The sequence below is a fragment of the Atractosteus spatula genome, chromosome 6 (genome assembly GCF_055471065.1).
Source record: "Atractosteus spatula isolate fAtrSpa1 chromosome 6, fAtrSpa1.hap1, whole genome shotgun sequence".
Classification (NCBI taxonomy): Eukaryota; Metazoa; Chordata; class Actinopteri; order Semionotiformes; family Lepisosteidae; genus Atractosteus; species Atractosteus spatula.
Window position 1 is genome coordinate 59,516,902 of NC_142711.1, and position 22,455 is coordinate 59,539,356.

Genomic DNA, 22,455 nt, shown 5'->3' on the forward strand with positions numbered 1-22,455 from the left:
CCCAGAAAGCAGACAGGGTATCGACTTGACAGGGTCATTTATGTCATACTCTCACAACCCTTTGTGAACCAAAGTGCCTGCTGTTCTCGGTTTTAAATGCACTTCCACATACAGTGGTTTCCACCTGTGGCCTGAAGTTAACAATATATTTGGGTTGTTTGTTCTATATTCCCATAATTGACATGCATGTTTTTTAATCAAATAATACAAAAAATTACCCTGAATTAAAATGATTATTCAATTATATTATGTTGATATTAATCTCATGAAAACCTATTCAAATTGCTTAAATATAAAAAACACCACTGAGTTTGATGTCTCAGTATTTTTGGAAGCCACTGTATTTTAAAGTTCCTACCTATAAACACTATACTATGCTGCAGTATTATTCAGTTTATTTTCATTGCTGTTAATTTCCTTTTTCAAAAGTGGTTGCACATACTTTTATTGTTTGTCTCGTACCATTCTTATTGGCAATATAATTGATATCCATTGATCTGGGGACATAGATATTGACATCCACTGTCTGAGCTCAGTTAGTCACTTGGATTCTCTACTGCCACTTGAAAGCACATTGATTAACAGTGGTTATGTTTTATCTGAGTGAGGCCAGCACATCCTCTTATAGGCTTCATAAGACAATGTAATAACATTCATAATTGTTTATAACAGCTTTGGAGTTTATGTTCCATAAGACATAATAAGTGCAGAGGAACGCATGGAAGTACATAACATTTGTCACACAAAACATCATTACATGCGCTAGGGTTAAGGTTATGATTGCGGTTAGGGTGATTTATTGGTGTATATGTTTTGCATCACATGCAACATACACAACTAGGATTTGGTATAAAATAATATATATCTGTAAACAAAAAAGTCATTCATACTTCAGGAAACCAATTGCAACATATTCAATACTTTGTCCAATACTAGAATATTAATTACTGGAGTTTAAGAAGCTTTATGCCACACCAGCTGTGTCACACTGCTTTGACTAGTCATTAAGAAACTATAGCAAAAGTATATAGTATGTTAACTATAGAATATTGTTGATTTATATATGGCATATTTTTTCAATTAAAATATGACTTCTACATCATATCTGTATTCATGACTAATTTATTTCATTTTTTTTAATTCAAGATGCTAGAGTTAATTCTATTAGAATAAGAATGATTCTGTACAGGGTGGACACCATCAGCTAATTATGAATGTGTTCATGAGAAATAAGAAACCAATATTAAGACTCGGGCAGTGTCTGCGATAATAATGAACTGTGTTCTGTGTTTTCGTAATGGCACAGGGAGCACTTTGAAAGTTTATTGCTTCTGCTTACTGAACATGATGGTTTAGAACCACTCAGACATCATTAATGAATTCATTCAAGGCTCTAATTATGTACTAACAGTAAAATGATCAAATAATATCTCGCCAGGCTGCAAGATACTTACCTTTTTACAGTCCAGAGAATAGACAGCCTTTTTAATGTCCATTTATCTCAGTAATTGGGTGGTTGAAATGAGTTACACTAAGAAAACATAATTTCAGCCTCCATGCCAACATTCATGACAGTTCCTTTATACTGAGTTTTTTGTTCTCTTTGAGCCTGTTTACATTTTTTCCTTTTCATTTTTTTTTAAAAACGTAGCTTTTATAACTGATCAAACAAAGAGCTTAAAGGAGAGACAATGCCATTGCAAACAAAGGCAGATGTTTCAGTGCACCTAGCACTGCAACATGTTTTATCACCCCACAGAGACGAACCAGTTGATGTGATCTTAAAGCTGCGAAGCTTCCAAAGACTAAATTAAGAAATCTGGTAACGGAAAACCTCCTGCTCATGGCCGGGGGAAGATACATAGTTCCACACGGATGACATGTGGCAACAGGCTCCCATGCAAGAATTAAGCAAACTGCCAAATTGCCACTGGATGTCGTTGATGCCCACTACTCCCTACTCCTGTGCTGCAACCAGAATCTCCACTTCGGCGATACTAGGGAGCAGCTGAAGCATCCCTAGGGAGAGTAGCACTGGTCCAAGTGTTAAACATGACTGAAGTGCTGCCACTGCTCTCTTGGCAGCCCGCAGGAGGTCTTCCTGAAGTGGATCAGCTTCAACCGGGGACATGAAACCCCGGTGGGTTCAGTCTGTGAACACATCAAGGTGGGACGCCGTAGAGGCCATGAGAGAGAGAGAGAGACCCCTGCGAGCTGCCTCAGTGAGCTGCAGCTGCTAGTGGAAATGATAGAATCTTGAGACCCAGAAAGGTTTCCTGGCATTGAGTTGCTTTGGGGTTTTGTTGGTGTGAGGAGAAAGGCGATTTCAGAGGTAATGCAAATGCATGCTCAAGCATGGCAGTGGGGCATACGGTGAAGTGCTGGTGAGTCACTTCTTCTGCCCAGTCTAGTTGAGGACAAGAGAGGAGATGAGAGGTGTGATCCTCACACTTCTATATTACAGCAACAACAAACAAAACTGTGGAACCCAGATTAAATAATGAAGTTTAGTCCCTTATCTATCAATCTTAACAGTGTTAAGACCTGAACCCCTGGAAAGATTACACTCAAAATGAAAACACTGATGTGATCTATTAGAATGCTTCAAGAACCATCTATAAAAACTGCTGCCAAACGAGCTTTGACAGAAGTGTTGCTTTTATGGAGGTACCCCCTTCATTTATACCTTTTCTGCTTGAAGTGATTTTGTAATATTTTGTGAAATTGAAATGCTTTGAACAGTTAGTATGTATCAATAAAAAGTGGCCTATTTTCTAAATTGAATTTGTTATAAAAAGAAGTCTGTCCCACTGTGTACAGATTTTCTTTTCTGTCTTCATGCCCAGTCTAGCTGTACCGTGACGAAGTGTTAATGGCACAGTGAGATCATTACAGGTTCACTGCTGAGAATGTTTTCTCAAGAGTGTTTCAGGTTGAAATTCTGAAAGACACAGACAAGTCCAGGCCAGCATTATTAAGACACTGTTCAGAATCAAGGCTGAATCAACAGACAGCAACCAAGCTTTTAGAGAATATTTCTCTACTACCTGACTCTGTTGCATTATGATAACCTGCTATTATGTCATGATATTGTCATCACAGCCTATTTATTTCAGTTTATTGCAGAACCATAATTTTGTCCAAACTAATTTTTAATAATTGTCCATACAGCTGTTTGCAGTACTAATCACTGAAATAAAATAGCAATTTCCAGCTACCACATTTCAGCGTTAAATGTTTCACCTTCCTTCTTCATGCCTGAATAAATTTAAAAGTCCATTATTTATACCATTAATAGTATGGGCTTTTCCTTATTTCTACTGATTTAACTCAACTGAGTGTCAGTGCTTATTCAATTTAGTGGAATGAGAAGATGAAGAGAGATGTATGAAACTACTTGGTTCATGATTTTATTCATTTACTCCAAATGAATGATTTTCTGTCAGACGCAATTGCTGAAAATATTTATTTTAGTTTTTTACATATCACTTGTAATAAGGATTGTTGTATTTGTAATTCTAACAGGTAAAGTTTCATATGTGCTAATGGAGCTAGGAGACAGTTTTTCTATCTTTGTGGTTTACTGTTTCTGGTTTGACTTGGGTTTCTTTTTGTTGTAAGAAATGTTTGATATGTCCTCAAGGGTGATATGCATTAATAGTAAAATTGTGTCGTGTCAATAGTACTATATATGTATTCTGGTCTACAGGCATCTGTGCTTTTACTGTTGTTTTTTGGTCATATCAGCAATACATGCCTCTCATTAAGTAAATCCTCCTTCCTGTATCCTGGTCCTTGTCTTCCAAGACCGTATGTTCACTGGAAGCGTCACAGCTTGTTCCACCGGCCTCAGTGCTGGTTGCATTAATGTGGCAGGAAGACATGCAATGTGCACTGAGTCTGCATATGGTCTCTGGCCTCTTGGTGTCTGACACCAAGCACTACTGGTGTCTGACATACAGCACTACTGTTTCTGCTCATTCTTTAAATTACCCATCTTGATATACAATACTTAAAGTGCCTACCTCTCATTTGTAATATATATATTTCTTATATATATAGTTCTTAATTCACCTTTATTTTTCTCACAAGTTTGGGTTATATGGACAGTTAAGTACAATGTTTTGAGAAATAATACAAATACAATACACCAGTGAATTTCTTGATCGCTGATTTCACTGCCTTTCTTGGTTTTCTTGCTTATCCTCTGAGCATGAATCATTATCTATTCCTTTAAAATCTATTTGACCCACTCCTGAAGATAAGCGCTTTATGTCAAAATGGTTACCCATCCTGCTTTGCTGAAAAAACTGTCCAACGATTCTAAGTACATTGGGATGAACCCCAAAGATCAGGTAACTGGCTTAAGGGCTTTAGAAAATTGTTTTCTGTGTGTTCAACTAATTCAGGGAAAGTAGATTACTTCACATTTGAAAAAGCACAAGCATTTAGTTAAAGCTTCAGTAGCCAACACAGATAAAAAAAAACATTTGCAGTGCTTACATGAAAAAAGAAGAATCCAGAAAGCCTCTCTTTCTCACTTTTCACACTTGAAAAAGCAATGTTAAACATAATAATTTGGCTTACTTAGAAGGGCACGTGAGCTCTGAAAATTATAATTATTACTGTGGCGTATGGGGAGAGTAAACTTTGCTTTGATTTTTTTAACTACTGACATGTTGGGCACTCATACAGCCCCACCTTGATCAGTCCAAGTGGCCGTCCCTTGGCACCATTTCCAACAAGATGTGCTAATTGCGATTATTTAGGAAAGGCTGTTTCAAATACGTATCACACATATTCAGAAATGGCAACGAGTGATGGCATGACTGTTCCAAGTCCTGTATGCATTGGATGATGAAGCCAAGCCATCTAAGACATTACCTCAGGGACATAGTTATACTCTGGTGAATGCAGTAGCCAGTAGCCAGCTCTATAAATCACACATCATATGAGTGTCATGCTGTGGCTGGCTGGAGTGCACTGCTGCAGACAGATGGAGAGATGGAGGTCTAAATGCGGGTCTTGGGGTACATGACTGGAAAGCCGAGCCCAGTGATGCTAACTGGTAGCTTTGGGATGGAAGGTGGGCCAGAGAGCCTGTCAGCTGACAGGACAGGGACACCGCTAGATTCAGTGCTGCTCGCAAGGAGTGTCTGGAAGCAGAAAGGAAAGTGACGTTTTGGAGAATCGGGATCTCTCAGTGACAGATTCCTGAAGCAGATGGGGAATTCCTCCACTCTGCGTAGCTCAATGTCAGAGCACTGTTTTAAGGTTTCAGGCTGAAATGTGGCGATTGATTAGACGGATGATTGGGCGATTGGGTCCCTGATCGAAAGGGTGAGGGACAGAGAGACAGGCGACCTGACCTGGTCCTCACCGGCTCAGGTGGAATGCTGCTGTTACCTGTGGCAATTGCAGGCAGTGAGCATCTCCCAGCCACACTTCGTGAGCACAGAAAATCTGACCTGTGGTAAACTCACCTTTGTGATAATGGCACTTAATAGTGGATCTTCACACGCTCTCTTACCTCTCTTACATGCGGAGAAAGTCTGTGTATTGATGTGATTTACCTCACATAAAATCCTAAAAGCGGAGCCCATGCAGCCTTGATTCAAGGATCTTAACCGAGCTGTTTTTTCAAAGAACCCAGGTTAGCGGCTTCACCAACATGGCTGGGTAGCTACTGTAGATCCACACCACCTTCATACAACCCTTTGTATAAAAAATTGTCTCCTGTGCTTGGTTTTAAATGCATTTCCACATCGATACAATAGCGTCATGTAGTCAGTGTCTTACAAACTTTTTCATTGTTGTGAGGAATCTGCAAAGTTGACTTTGTCGATTTCTTTGAAGGCTTGTATCAGGTTCCCTCGGAGTCTTCTCTGTTCTCTGTAAAAAGGTTCAGTTCCCTGAGCCTGTCAGTACAAGATACTTTCTAAAAGAGGGTAGGTCATTTAACCTACAGTATCTAAAGTATCTTTGCTAGTTAATAGTAGCTAATCAATCTGGACTATTACAGACTGTTACAACCCTCTGTAAAAAGAGGTATCTCCACATACATACTTCAGATTCCATCTGTGTCCACTGTTTCATATTTTCACTATGTATCCAGAAGATTTCCATTGGGTTGGGTCATTTAAGGCCAGTTCCTTAAAGGATTTTAAATACTTTTATCAGGTCCCCTTATAATCTTTGTTTAAGGCGAAAAAGATTAGGCTCTTTCAGTCTGTAAGTTTTAGTGATTACTTTAGCCCCAATTGTGTTGAAATTTGTGACTCAGTTTGTGCTACGTTTTCAGGAGGAATGCACTGATTTCAAAATATCCCATTTAGATGATGCTTTTCAGTAGCATCTTATTTTCTGATCCGTTCATAGGTTACTTGTTTTTGTTTGGGAGACAAAATCTTCTATCAATTTTGCTATTAGAGAGTAGTGGAAAGAAGAAAGGCTTCCAGGAGTTACTCAAGTAATCTGCTAAGGTATCAGAACCAATAAGCTGTTTTATTTCTCAGGAATGGACTACAAAAAGCAATGTGTACTGTAAGATTTATTATCCTAACAAACAGCTTGGTCAGGTGTATTGTGGATGGAGATCTCGTTTCAAAAGGATATTTCTGAACTGCTTTTTATCAGCACTCAGATTAGCTATTCTAATAATGTGTATTGGAGACATGAAAATACTGTAGAATAGAAATATATAATACATGTATGCTTTGCAGGGTTTTCCTCCATTTCTTTCCCATTGAAGGTAGTAACGTAATAGAATAGACCATTGCACTTACTGTAGAATGATCTATTGAATGTTTTAATGAAGTCAATGAGTTCCTTTCACAAGGTGAGAGAGTCTTAAGAAAACTTTCTTCTTTCTTTGCTTCTTTCATCATTTAATACTAATAGTTATTGAGCAGGTACTGTATCAAACAAGGAACACAAGTTCTAATCACTGACACTAGATTGTTGAATGAACAGTAAAGATATAGTGTAAGGACGAATGACTGTTTTTAGATAGTTGCTGGGAATGTAGCGCTGGTTGGTGGCATGAGAGAAATATTGTCTGGTGGACAAAATTGTCATGAATTCCCAAAGGCTGATGGACAGCACACCTAACAATAATACCAAATTCTTGTGTATGCTAGTGTTTCCTGATTCAAGGACTAAAGAGTGCTGGCTCATGAAATGTTTTGATAACCAGTGTATTTCCATGTGGTTGGATGTCTCATATCTGACACCACCTAGTACCTAGATAAATAGGTGGTAAATTCCTCACCTATTTATCTATTAGGTTCTTTGTGATGTTCAAGTATGTTGTTCACGTTGTTATGATTCCTATTAAGATTGGTTTCAAGTCCTGACCAATTTTTAATCACAGCTCTATATATAGTCTGCTGTTGAGGCAGCAGTGGAAACTAAGAGAGATAGTGCTTGTGTTAAGCTTTTTCATCCTTCACTGAATGTCCTTGTCAGGTTAGACTCAATTCTCATAAGACTGACATTGTGAAAACTACCATGACATATTGATCCCAGCTGTGCCATTCAACATACCTCTTGAACAGAAAGCTTTGCTTAGTATGTATTTTTATGTTAGGAAGAATAACGATACTACCATTCTTAAGATGTTTTAAATACATGGTACTGTACATGCTGAAGAGCACCTGTATTTTTTAACTAATGTTATCTCTCACTACAAACAGAAATCTTCAAATATTTAACTCACATTTCAATTTTATTAAAGACATATTGTTGAACATAAAAACAATTTCTTCAATAATTGTTTTTCCACAGTAACAAGCACTATTATAGAATCAAGGTTAAAATTGTGTAATTTCCTGTGATGTTCTATGATACAATCATGCATGTAAGGTTAAATCTTTACATTTTACAGAAAGATACATGCAGTATTTGTGTACGTGAACATGCATCTTTAGATATCTTCAGATGTATCAAGATGTAACTCTCAAATGAAATGAATTTAAGTACCCTTAAACAAATCTCTGATTTGAGAACACAACAGCAAATAAAGGTTTACTGTTTGGAATCTGTAGTTTATTAAATTATTGAAAATGTTATTCGAGTAGAATTGAAATGGCTTTCCTTGTCCACAATGTTAGGAAATCACGGTGCTCAATTTCATTCTTATTTGTGTTTTCAAAAGGACGTGATCCAGATCTACTAAGACACAAAATGCTTTTGTACCTTAATGTCTACATTACTTGCAGCACCTACTCTTGAGATCCATAAGGCTTAGTTTTAATTTTTTCTGGCAATTCTTTTTACAGCCCCAGATAACTATGAAGCTTTTACATCTGCCAGAAGCACCTCACTCTCAAGCTCAAGCTCTCACTAAAGGTGTATTGCAGAATGATACCAGCATTCCTGATGCAATTGGTAATCAATAGAGTGAGCAGACATCAAAAATGCTTTGAACAAATCCAATCTGGAAAAATGATTTAGAAAATCAATTAAGAGGACTTCCTAATCATTTTAAGGATGTTCTGCTTCATCTACCAAAATGACATTTGAGCTTTAGGTCTTACAGAAAAGTAATTGCAGCACAATGACTCTTGTTTAATTACTGTACATAGAGTGTTATTCACCCATTTTAATGTTTCACAGGATGGGCTGTTTTCTTTAAAGGTGTGTTGGTACATTGACAAAGATTAAATAGATATTTTTTCATTTGCAAAATAGCACAAGTGTTAATCTCATAGAAACTCAAGTTAAGATTTGATACAGTATGATCTTGAATCAAAAATACACTTCCAAATTGAAGGCAACCGGTACATTGTAATAGATGAGCTGCTTTCACTTTGACTATGCCCAGATTCACTATGTACAAGACGTTTGTCTGGGGTCTTGTAGACTTTATAAGGCTTTGATGTTACAGCAGTGACCCTCTGTACTACTGTACCTCAGCAATTTAATCGCACAGCTGATGACAAATAGAGAAAAAACAAACATCTGAGAATGTTAATATCAAGAACTGTGATATCACAGCTTCATCTTATTGCTTTGCGTTGTGAACTTTAGCAACAAGTCTTGACAAAATAACCAGATTGCAGAAGTGGTCATATATATGCTTCTCGAAACTGAATGAATTTAAATATTGCTGCATTTTTGTGTGTTAATACAGCACTTCAATAGAATATTTGAAGGTAAAAAAGAAACTGATTTTTCAGGCACTCACTTTTAACAATATGCTATATTATCACCATTGGATAACTAGTGTGGACTTAGGAAAGATACTGAACAACATGAGAACAGATACAAATGAAAGGAGGCAATTGAGCAGGTCTTTGGTTGCTAGTATAGTGTTTGAGAGCATTGTTTAGAAATGTTTGAGACGGTTGCCCGTCTTTCAATGGTGTTGAAAGATGACATGAAATTTAAGATACCTAAAATAAGGGAAAACAAGCACGGCTTTCAGCACTATGCTGCGCCATCTGGAAAATGGTTAACAGGTTGAGGCCTCGGCATGACAATGACTGGAGGTACAAAGCCACAATAGTAATTAATTAAACAAAGAACACGCTGGGGATTTGAAATTGATCCAGTGCCTCCACAGCACTAGAATCGCTGTCCAACTGAAGCAATCTGGTGACCCGTGGACACAGAGGAAGACAGGAGGAGTCATAGCAAACAACAATGAATTTTGGATTGTTACAGAAAATTGCAAGTTTAAGGGCATAAAGCCAAACGAGCAAACCACAACATGAAACAACGTAAAGGACAACATGAAGTGTCAAAAAGCACACAAGATTTTAACCTAATTTAAGTTCTATTTAGTAAGAATGGGAATTTCAGATAAATGGGTTTTGTTCTTCAGTAAAAGCCTTACGGTTTGCTTTTTTCATCACCAGTAAAGAACTTTTTTTTTACTTGGAATAGCACTTGTATGTAATAGTTGCGCTTTTAACAGAACAATGTGTTATTCTCTAATATACCAACTATAATCTCTTATGTTTGCTAGATCAATATACTGTACAGTTATGAGTTCTTACCTGGTTATACCTGCAGCTATAACATTTAGTGGTAATCAGTTTGTTTTAGAGTGGTAGAAGTAACAGTAGAATTAAAAAAAGTGATTGACTGAATGGATATAGGAAATGCATCTGTTGTACACATCAAGTGCAATAGGGTTCCTGTTTGAATTACACTTAAAGCCATAAAACAAAATAAAGTGCACAACATCACTTTTCAAAATAACATCCTAAATGATATTTCCTGGACATTTTAAACTCAACAAGTCAACCCCAATAGAATGAATCATGTCCATGGTTGTACACCACATGTTTAGTGTGAATTGTAAATTTCAAATGATCTTGTGTTCCTAGATATTTCTGCAAAGAACATGATCAGAGAGAAGCAGATCTTTGTAGTTACATAAAGTTTCTAGGAATTGTAAGGTCTGTGAAACTTTTCTAAGAAAAGCAATATTACTTAGTTTTATTTATTGTTATATAATAATGTTACTTGGGAGTAAATGCTATTTTTTCCTTAATACCTGAGACATTAGAATTCTCAACAGCTATGAATTCTCCTGTGGCCTTATGGTGAAGCAGGATATACAATTTGGGAGAACTGCTGTGTGGCTCACGGGATTGGGGTTATGCGTGACAGATGGCAGTAGAAACCAGGATGGGAATGAGTTCAGCTGTTTCCCAAAAAATTGCACTCTGCAGGTCACTCTTCAGTGATGTATAAATGTAATCATGGTCCTGCTATTTGGGGGGGACACTTGTTTTTCCAGGAGTAGATGCATCACAAGACATGGTTTTGACTTGACAGCCCTGTCAGAGATCCGGGCAGTATTAGAAAAAAGAAAGCAAAAAAATCCGTTACCGTGAAAGAGAAGAGTAGCCATGAATCAAGTAATGAGATATTAGAGATGAGGTGTTACTGTAGGTACTGAATATTTACACCAACCACTTCTGGTCGCTTCTGGATGGTCACCTCTTCTCCTAACACTTCTGGGATTGGTTCAATCATCTTTACTTTAGTGATATATGAGTTATGGTTAATTGGGTTCTGTTTCACATATGGAGTACATTTTTAAATTTGTTTTTGGCTCTTAAAAAGTCGAATGGGATTTGTAATTGGTATCAACTCTGCATCAGTTCCTGAGTCTCATATGTGTTCTAATTTGTGTGTGTTTCTTGAAATGTAACCAGTTGTACCTGTTGTTACAGAGGACCAGAGGTGGGAACCAGTGCTTTAGAAAATGTACATATAGTACAGTATATGTGAAAAGTAAACATGAATTGAATGTCAAACCAAGTTTGTTTTACTACCAGTATTCAAAACAGATGCCATTGTTACCACCTCCATGACTGCAGTATATGTCATGTAAATACTAAATGCAACTACTAAAGAGATTTAGATTTAAATTTGTTTAAAACAAGGATTAGTAACAATAGTTATTTCTCTTAGTGTGATCATTCCCTCCTATGTCTGTCCATCAGAAATTGACCACCTATTAAGAGCTGTTTAGCTAACCAGGAAGCAAACTGAGGGAAGGTTCCATAAAGCTCAAAATGCCAAAGCTGTACATGTTGGCATATAAACTTGAAGAGGGGTTTTCCCGAAACGAAGGACTACAGTTAGTGCAAAAACAGATAAACAAAGGTCTTAAAAAGCAAGTAAATCAATTAAATACATCCATTAGCAATGGTGATTAGCAGCTCAGCTGGAATGAACAGACACAGTGGTCCCCCAGGATTGGGACAGTACTTACAGTATCTACAGGATATACTGTATACGGTACAGTACAGTAGGTGTTGCTGCCACAGTGGAGAATCTTTCATGTTTGTGAAAAAAGTAATTGATCTTCATTTCTTGTCTGCATAATCGCTTGCTTCACAAAACAATTCTTACAATGAATTTGCATTAGTGAAGTTAGAAGAACAGAAAATCCTTGCAAGAATCCTGGAAAGCTGATTACTGTACATTTCTTCAAAGCAAGACAAAAGCCATGATTTTTCATATACAGTAGTTGAATCTTCTGCTACCACCAGGTGGCATAATTGTAACTAATTATATTGTGGTCTAAAAAAATTAAGCAAGTTGCCTTTATTCTGCGGTCACCAAAACAACGGTGATTCATGACTTTGCAGTTTATGACTTTACTAAATTCCAGTCTATTAAAGCTGAATTGTCACATTCCTCAGATTCCATTTGTCACAGGGCTGGACTTTAATATATCTTTTCAGAAACTTATTTTTCTTCTTTAAAGCAAAATATTGTATCAGGATCATTTTTAATTCCTTTCATTTTCACAGATCTTTCTTACCGAAGTGCCATTTGACTGAATGGCAAGCTTGAATATGTAAGCAATGTGACACTGTAGTTAAAGTGGTATAGTTCTTTTGTCTACACTGGTGCCATTCAGTAACCTCTTACAAAATGATAAGAAATCAAGGCCAACAAGGTACATAACCCATTTCCTGATTCAGGGTCTCAAGGAAGACACAGCCTGGCTAAGCAAGCATCAGACACAAGACAGAGCAGTCTGGACAGGACAGCAGTCCATTGCAGGGCAGACACAGACAGGCATCCACTCAGACATACTGTAGGGCTAATTTTCCCAGAAGCCAATTAACCAAGCGGCATGTCTTTGGACTGTGGGAGGAAAAACTGGATCACCCAAGGGAAATCCACCCAAACATGGATACATACTCCAGAACGATCCGCAATTGAACCTCAGGACCTCAGCTGTACAAGGCAGCAATGTTAACCACCGCGCCACCATGGCGTCAGCACATCATTCATGTAGAAGCATTATAGTGCATTAATAAGCTGTTTTCAAAATCAGAACATAACCATAAGACAGTAAAACATTGACTGTAGTATTTTAACACTAACTTACAAAAGCGATCTCTTCATATGTGACTGAGTTTTTGTATTTTATTATAAACTCTGGATTAGCCTTATTTTTATTGAGACCAAGGCATGGGCACATTGAAATTTAACCTTTGGTTATAGAACAGATGTGTCTGAAGAACAAATCATTTTCCAGCTGTTCTTGGCAGCTGTCGCTCCTGCCACCACAGACATGTACAGCAACAATGGTTGTTAATTATATACGTAGGAGAGATTAATGTGTCCAATTCATATGAGTACAGGAGTTTTGAAATGCTGAGGGTTAAATTATAGAACTCGTTATTTAGAAATAAGGAAACTGCAATGGACAGAGAAAACTGCAAATGTGGCTTCTATAAATTCTGAGGGCGAGGAAGACTATGACACATGACACTCAGACCCCTCACCCATGCCTAAGAACTTCCATGCCATCATTAACAATTAACAACCACCACTGCTTGAAAAGTCAATTTAGTATTGTTTGCCGGTGTCACTTGCAGCTAAAAATACTATACAATTGACTTATAACAGGCTTGAAAAGTGGTATGCTGCTCAATTCTCAATGGTAACACAAGTTGGTTCTCAACTATGAAATCATTTTTGTGCTGGTCAGTACCAGTGTTTGCTTTCTGATGAAGAGCTGTAGGAAACAGGGAAAGGAAAAAAAGCTAAGAAAACTCGAGCGAAGGCACTGTTATACGGCTCAAACTTAAGTCCTGATTAGAATCGGCTTCTATTTTCTAAACAATTACCCTTGCAGGGCAAATCTTTAAATAAAATGTGAAAGGGCTATAATACACAAATTACACTCTGATTCATTCCTCTATAATTTTATGTCTATGTGAATCTTAATTTGCAATCTGATTTATCTCTGACCTCAAACAGCTCATGCTTTTTGAGCTCCTTCTTGATTTGCGATTGATTGTCTCTGTGTTTTTCCAAAATCAATTGGATGTCACAGGCTTTGTGGTTGCTGGGCTCATTTATTTATACCTTTCTCCCTATCAGATATAAATTGATCAGTATTAAGATGGGTGAGTTTCTTGATGGAAACAGAATTACGCATTAAATTTCTAACAAGTTATGTTGTGTGATGCCATACACATTGTAAAAGAGAAATATTCAGTCTTTTTTGTTTTCCCACAGATTGATTTTAGTTCTTTTTAGGTTTCGCCACAAATGTACATTTTCTCAGATTCAGAAGAACATGCACATGGTATCAAAGGGCATTCCTAATGATTTTTAATTTTTTTACCATTATACTGTAGCTTCATCTAGGATAGTTGTGCTCAGAAGCGAATCTTCATAAGCAGGGCATTGGAAACAAATTAAAATAAGGATTAAATTATAAATCAGAATAGAGGTCCTGAAGCCAGCATGCCTTGCAAGCAAGTTTCTGTCTGAGGCTTTAAAAATTCATGTTTTTATGTTGTCGTATATTAGAATTACAATAATGTTTTATGAAAATCACATAATTTGCACTCTGTAAAAATCTTTACATTATAGTAAATAGCATTTCTCGAAATTTAAATGTTCCAAAAATATTTCTGTCAAATTCCTGTGTTTCAGGGTCAGAAAAACCCAAGAAAATTCTAGAGTATGTGATAATCAGTTCAATAATCACCTTTTTAAGCCCAAAACACTCTTAATATATGAGAAAACGTGCAATGCACTATTTGTATGCTTTTTGGATCTTTTTAATAATTGTAATCAACACAGTCAATGAAAATTGTTCCTGTGCCTTTTTATCATAAAAATGCTTTATTTCAGATGAGATGGAAGCAATATAAAATATATGACTTTTTATTTAAAGGTTAGTTAAAGGAACAGGTTTCAGTGCCTTAAAAAGAAAAGATTCATATTCCTCATTTCCTCTGTCAGGACAATGGGAGCAGGACTGGCTGACTTACAGGAAATAAATAAATTCCTGAGGTTCAATTTCACTTCAATTCAATGTATTTTTATATAGCACCTTTCACAACAAGGTTGCCTCAAGGCACTTAACAAAGCTGTGTGACAATACGTTACATTACAATACAGAAAGAGAAAAAGCCAGAAGACAACTGAGGAGAGGAGCCAAAAACTCCTCAATAAGGAGAAAAAAAACCTCTAGGGATCCAAAGTCAACTGGCCCAACCCCTCTGGGGATGCTATTATTATACAATTCTAAAAAAGTGCTAAATGTGGAGTATTAAGCCTTTCATCGTGTCCTTCTGTGTGCACGTACTGTACTCCATTCAGTTCTCTGTAGACCAGCAAATCCTCCTAAACGATAGCTGTATTCGCTGTGTCCCTCTTGGATCCATGACAGTCATGCAGCATCCAACTCAGAGGGTGCCCAAGCCAGGCACCATCCAGACATGTGGGGAGGAGAATAGGATAGTTTGGTCAGAACAGATGCATCTGCACCAGCAGCCATACAGTAGTTATGCTATGCTATGATGTACTGTAAGGTGTGAGTAGGCTAGGCTGAAGTAATAGGTTTTCAGTCTGGATTTAAATCCTGAGATTGACTCGGCATCCCATACGTAGGCTGGAAGACTATTCCATAAACTAGGGGCGCTGTAGCTAAAGGCTAAACCACCAGCTGTTTTTTTATTAATATGTGGAATAAGAAGGAGACCTGCATTCTGTGATCTAAGTGGGCAACTTGGATTGTATACTGTACATTAATCAGCTCCATTAAATAGACAGATGTCTGACCTCTGAGAGCCTTATAAGTAAAAGAATTTTGAAGTCTGGCCTGTATCTGACAGGAAGCCAATGGAGAGTACTTTCAACTCCTGGTAACAATTCTAGCTGCTGCGTTTTGAATTGCTGTAAGGTGTTGAAGGTGCGATAGGTGCTCCCTGATAGTAGGGCACTACAGTAGTTTAATCTGCTGTATACAAAAGCATGTATTAGTTTCTTTGTGTCTTGGGTGGAGAGAAAATACCTTAGCTTTGCAATATGTCTTAACTGTAGAAAGCACGCCTTCGATACTGCATTAACATGAGAGTTAATGGAGAGCCTTGTGTCTAAGATGATGCCTAAGTTACAGTGCGTGCCGAATCTTTGAGGCAAAATTTTAACCCCTCAGAGTTGAGTGCTGAGGTTATAGCAGTCCTATCTACACTGTTGCCTCCAAACCTCAGTTTTATCAGAGTTGAGTGACAAAATATTTTCACACATCCAAGATTTTGCTTTATTAATGCAATTAATGATATTCATCCCATTCATTACAGACATATCTGTACAGTGGCAACACGAGGGAAAGGGCTTGTAGGGTATTATTGTGGAACTGCAACTGTTCTTTTTTGCTTAAGCATTTAATGTAAAATATAATGATGCTCTTGGTTTCACTAGGTCTATCTGCTGTCCTTTTCTTTTATTCCTCCTCTCTGTGTTACATATGCTTCTGTACAGCACTTCACTGCAGGTTTCTTGAAAAGCTCTTATGAAATGAAAGTTATTTATTCTCTTTTTACCTTCACTAATTTTGCCAATGCCTGGTCTATGTGCAGAGATCATAGGTAACAGTGGGATATGCTGGCAAGAAAAAAAACTTCAGTTAAACGATTTAAGAAACAAACATCTGCTGAATTTTCTTTTGAGAAGGTCAGCAGATCAATAATGTATGCTGAATATTTGAGAACATCTCTTCAAAACATTTATCAACAGATGACTAAAAGGTGCGTTTGTCCTTGTGGAATTAGCCCACACCACTTATTTCATTTTTATTTTGTTGATTGTACCCTTTTCTTTCAATAATCTAGCTCTGTGTTTTCATCCAGGCTGTTACTCTATATAGTCAATTGAGATTAAGAAGGTTGTGGTGGTATTCACACAGCACAATGTGCAATCGTATTGAAGCAGAAAACAAATCACTGTATCAGGAGAAATATTTATACTTTCCACTGACATTCAAAGAACAATTTCATCTAGTCCCTTCAGCAAAATTATAATATACCCATAGTCAGTCTATAGCTTTTACAGTGTAACAGACGTGCTAGTTCAATACGTTCATTTATGCTACAAATTGCTAGTAGTATAAATCCAAATTAACATGAAAATAATATTAGTTATTGAGAAAATGCAGCAAAAGTAAAAAATGCATCTATCCAATGATAACAAAGCAAATATGTATTTAATAAGTTGAAGTTTGTTCATTTTCTTAAATGCAGTAAATATCAATTCGGAAACTTTAAAAATAATCTGACATTGCCAGGACTTCCCATAGCAGAACAAAACTAGAGAGAGCTGTGCACGCTGATGTTGTGCTCAGAACTCTTCTGGTATATTCCTGCAAATGATGAAGCTGTTGTAAAAATATACTGAAGCTTAATGCAACCTAAATACAGTAAAGTTAATGTTTTACAGGTGATTAGTAAAGCACTCTCCTTAATAGCTTCCATGAAAATGATATTCTCTTACATACAGTATGTGTGTCATCAGTTTTAGAAATGTTATTTTGTATTGCATTGGTAAAATTACTTTTTCACTGGGGTCACATCATGTTACACAAAGTTCTTTTTGTCTTTTGCATACCATTAGCATAGAAGGCAGAAGAGCTGCAGGTACTGTATTAGAAGCACTTAAGTTGAACAAATATCCAACACCTAATGTTCTTCTGCCAACTGTGCTGAAATAGTTAACTCATTTTAATCAATGCAAATTACCTTTCTTAAAATTAAATCCAAATAATTACTAGAAGCTCTTTACACAGTATTAAAGTTATACAGTGCATATTACTAAGCTTGCCTGTTACAAGGTCAGAGTTGTTAACCAACCATGTTTGTGTCTTAAAAATAATTTTGATATTTAAAGTCACAGACTTATAAGAACAGGTTTGGCCTTCTTTTATAAGTCAAAATTGTGCAGCAGCCAGTTCATTTTATTCTGCAGGAGTGGTGGTACGTTGGCATTTGTTTTTCAATGAGCATATAAAGTATTTTAAGATCCTTTCATTTTTCCTGACAGTAGAAATTGAATAAATTAGCCAAGGTATACTTTTTACAAAGTCTGTTCCTTCTAAAACTTTACCTTGATGAAATGTATTTTTCTTTTTTTTCAATGTTTCTCATTATACCACAAGATTAAAATTTGTAAGCTGCTTACTCTTTGTACATACAATACTGTCAATACACATGAACTTTAGTTAATGTACTGTACTTGTTGTAGCAATCATGTCTTCGTCCTAAATGGGGTTATTGTGTAATATATTAAATGCATTCAGGAGCTTTATTTCATCACATACCGTGTACAGCACCAAAGGTGTGTTCGGTTCACCACATAAAAAACATTGATTTTCATATTTTGATTCCGTGCAGATTGACTAGAATTATTTGGTTCTTTCTGTATAATACATGTATAATACATTCTCTGACAGAATTTCTTTTATGCCTATACATCCCAAACAGGCCAGTTTTCCGTTTCTGAAAACCAATATGAAACATTGAAAACTCATCAGAATGGATTTTGATTTTGATTTCGGAGCTTCAGCTAACGTGACCTAAAGACTTTTTTTCACACCTTTGACAAAATGACTCCTAGTCAGCTTCTATCTGTCTTTCTGTGCGGCTGTGCTGGATTCACTTACTACTGGTTAGACAGAAACTGAGGCTTTTCGGGCACACACGTTCTTCAAAGTTATTATGAATTGTTATGTACGGTATAAGCAATAATCACCTTAATAAAGGAAATGGTTAAAAAAAATCACTGAGAAATTAATTAAAAATTGATACGTGTCACAGAGGTAATTTGCCGTTATGAGCACTTAAACATGCCTTGGCCCCTAGGACTCGTAATATTATTGGATTAAAGGGCCCATTAAGACTGTGACAGGAGTTGGCCTATTGGAATTTACTGCTGTTTGGAGATGCTACAGTGTATGTTTTGAGACCTGCTGGAAGGTTGCCTGAGAAACAGCAACTGAATCCCAGCTGGGAGCCAGGCTGCACACATCGCAGGTGGAGGCCATTTCTAATGGGATTATTAGATTAACAGACACATTAAGAGGAATTTACTGTCGTGGATTTAAGATAAGATGGAAAATTCTGCTCGGTTACCTGCCTTGTTGTTGCCCCACTGATGATGAGCTGAGGCTGATTGCTCGGTTGTTGAACTTGTGCAGGTTCCAGCAAGCACCTGGGCAAATTAAAATTCTGAAAACGCGGACTGCGATCAGCCTGGGTTGAATCAGCTCAGTGGGTTTTGAACACTGTATGTAAACTAAATTATATCATCCTCTGGAGTGTGAAGATTCACCTGACAGCACGTTTGCTCGGTGGCATTCGTCACAGTGATTTGAACAGAGATTAAATGCCATTTTTTTTCTAAATGACTGTCTTTCAACAGAATAAAGACCCCCTTTTTATAACACTGGAAGAAGAATGCAAACATTTCTGGGAAATTTTTCTTCCTCTTAATTTATATAATGAGGGACTATTCATTTTGAGCCCATCACAGTGGCCTATGTGTTTAGTGGCCAATGTTTTAATTGCATTATTGCTACAATGAATTGTGAATTAGACACTGGAATATAATCTCCTCCCAGAGAATGTTCTTATATCATCTGATGATGTGGGTTTGGGTGTAGCAATGCACTGAAATTTGAATATGGAACTGAAATTGAAACCAAAGCATGTACACCTGAACATGTGACATAAATAGTTACAAATGGGGGGTTACAAAAATAGAAAAGATCAGGAACTGACCATGCAGATTAGTCAGTCATAAAATAAATATTACCTCCTACTTGTAAATGATTTCTCCAAGGATATACCTGAGTGGTTGGTTTAATGAAAAGATACATAATTTAGACACACTTGGTTATAAAAATTATTTACCTACAATCACAGTGACACAAAAGTTACTGTATTTACAAGTTTAGAGACCAGGCATTTCTAAACCACCCAGAAAACACCAGGCTACTACCAGGTATTTCAACTGACTTCTTAAATAATGCTTACAGAGGCCAAAGAAGAGATAAGCTGCCTTCTAAACTAAACTGAATAACACTTATTCTTAAATCACTCTCCAATGCTGATGCCACAAAACAAATAGGAGCCTATCTTCCTATTCTAAAATGCACCCACTAAGCAGGAGAGGCAGTATTAAACCAAGGGATTCTTCATTTAGAAACTCAAAGTTCCCTAAAAGCTACAGAACAGCGAGCTCTCTTAGCAAGGTTCAATTACTGAGCTCCAATCGGGTGTTTTAGGATGATCTTGAAGAAGAGACTCTCGTCTGGCACCAGCTTCAAGGTCTGTTTCTGTCTCCTGTCTCTCATATCATCTGACCTTCTTTTCTATCCTTTTCCTCCCCCTGATCTGATCGTATATGGTGTGTTTCTGGACTGTTGATTGACACTTATTCATTTATCCACAACTTAATTAACTACGATAAACCAAGGTTAACATAACGATTGCTTTGATCACAGACTCTGGACCCCCTACATCTCAGCAAACATCCCCTCTGCTTTAAAACTGGAAATGTTACACACATTAACTAGATTCTTAGACATCTCCATTGTCATTTACCTCAGCCTGTAACAATATTATGCCTGGAATTCTTTCCCCATTTTCAGATTGGACCTTTCCAATTTTCAACATAGCACCTTATCGTGCAGTTCACAGTGCCATCAGTGGCCAGCGAACACAGAGCAGTTTTCATCACTCTTAGGTCACATGCCACAATATTACAACAAAAAGGTATTAAGTGGAGGTGATGCAGCAGCAGACGCACAAAAAGCACATCTTCATCACTTGGGTGTTGTGAGCTGGAAGCCTAGCCTACACAAAACATACCACATCTTCATCCACAGGTTCTTCATAAGGAACTCCATGCAGTCTGAGCCAAGGGTAATCTGTGAAAGCAGTTTTCATTCAACAATGCCTGTCTCACCCAAAAATTGTTTTGCTGCCTCACAGCAGGCAATCTTTTCATTTTTCATTGTGGAGTGACACTCAGGGCCATAATTTCACATTTCATTTAAGTAAAGTCAGGAAAACAGGAAATAGTTTCAACACATGCTGTTCTTCTGACTGAAGTAATTCAGCTTCAGGTTTGGTTGGGCTGAATGTTCTGGATAGTCACAAAAAGAAAACCACATGTTCTGATAAAAGTTTTTTTTTGTGCCGAAACATATAACAGCATATAATCAATTCTGATGAAGTAGAGAGTGTGTGTACTGTACCTGCTTACCTTATTGTTTTGATGGATGCTTGCTGGCCAAAACCTCCATAATATTGGGTGTGCATTCTTTTTTGAAAAGAGTGTCAGATAATCTTCTTGGAGACATGATAATGAAGAAAGACAGGATACATGATGGGTGGCATGCAGGCATCAAATCTCTCCAGGAATCCTGGCCTATCACTGAAAATCTACATGTGGGCAGATTTAAATCCAGTACCCAAAACTTTTCACACTCAGCCAGCACATGTAGAGATCCATTTAATCAACTCTTTAAATGATAGAAGTGGGTAAGTCGTGCATTAGAATAAAATGTGCTTTAATTGAGATACATTCTCTGTAAGAAGGAGAACAGTAAGTGACTGAAATCAGTTCTTCACTACACACTCTTGTTTGAACATTTGAGAGTTGATAATAAAGGACTGTGTGGTTTTGCAATCATGTTAGACATTTTCCTTTTCTCTGGTTCAGAGAAAGATTTTATTTCCTTGTGAGTTTATTCCATCCAATTCCACTGCTCTATACTAGGTTTTGAACTGGCTGGAAAGTGTGACAGCACATCATATTAATACCACTCATTAGAATATTTTTCCTGTGCTATGTTGAGTTCCAGAATAAAGAGGTATTTTTTCAATCTCTTCTCCATGTTGAGTTTCTATTTGCATTGTCAAATATTGCATTTATGCAGAAGTGTGTGGTACTGTAAATGTAACAGTTAACTAGAACTATTACAGAATTTGCTCTGAATCTCTAAGATGTACTGTAGCTGTTCTTTTAGGTAGAAGAATAGTGTTTCTTTTGAAAGCACTTTGCCAAAAGACAATCTAACCACCCTCTATAGTTCTGCTGTGAATGACTACATGGACTAAAAAATTCTGATTATGTACAGAATTTTATCACCAAACATAGGACACACAGAAAAATACCATAAAGAGAAGTGGGACAGTCTACAGTATATGCTGTACTGTGATTAACTGAAAGAGTGAATCACACAAAAACGGCAATTGTTTTTGCAGTGAAAATTTCTGTCAAGTGAAACAAAGTCTTCGGGGTTGGAAGAAAAAAATGTTTTGATTGCTATTGTAAAATGTCTGGAGCTTCACACAATTAATAACTTATGTTTCTTCACTGACTTATTTTACTACAGACATAACTTACTTAATACCAGAACAGGGGTTATATATGTAGAGTCAATCAGAACACTTACATAAAAAATCCTTTAAACATTATGTTTAAGTTGTATTATATTTTGTGGTGACATCAAATAATTAATAAACTGTAGACCATATATGCTGATCAGACCATTTCACATTTAATTATCCCAGGTCTGTATGTATGAATATATGAAATTGCACAGTTACTTTAGGTACAGTAGGTGACAATCAAAATGTAAGGGTAAATATAAAAATCCATATGCACCACAGT

At 36.9% G+C, this 22,455-nt stretch overlaps 1 protein-coding gene across 2 annotated transcripts in view; it reads left to right on the forward strand.

Annotated features, from left to right (window-relative positions):
• The window catches only part of LOC148833099 (dual specificity calcium/calmodulin-dependent 3',5'-cyclic nucleotide phosphodiesterase 1C-like), a 199,908-nt gene that overhangs the window by 122,448 nt on the left and 55,005 nt on the right, over nt 1–22,455 (forward strand). The window lies entirely within an intron of this gene.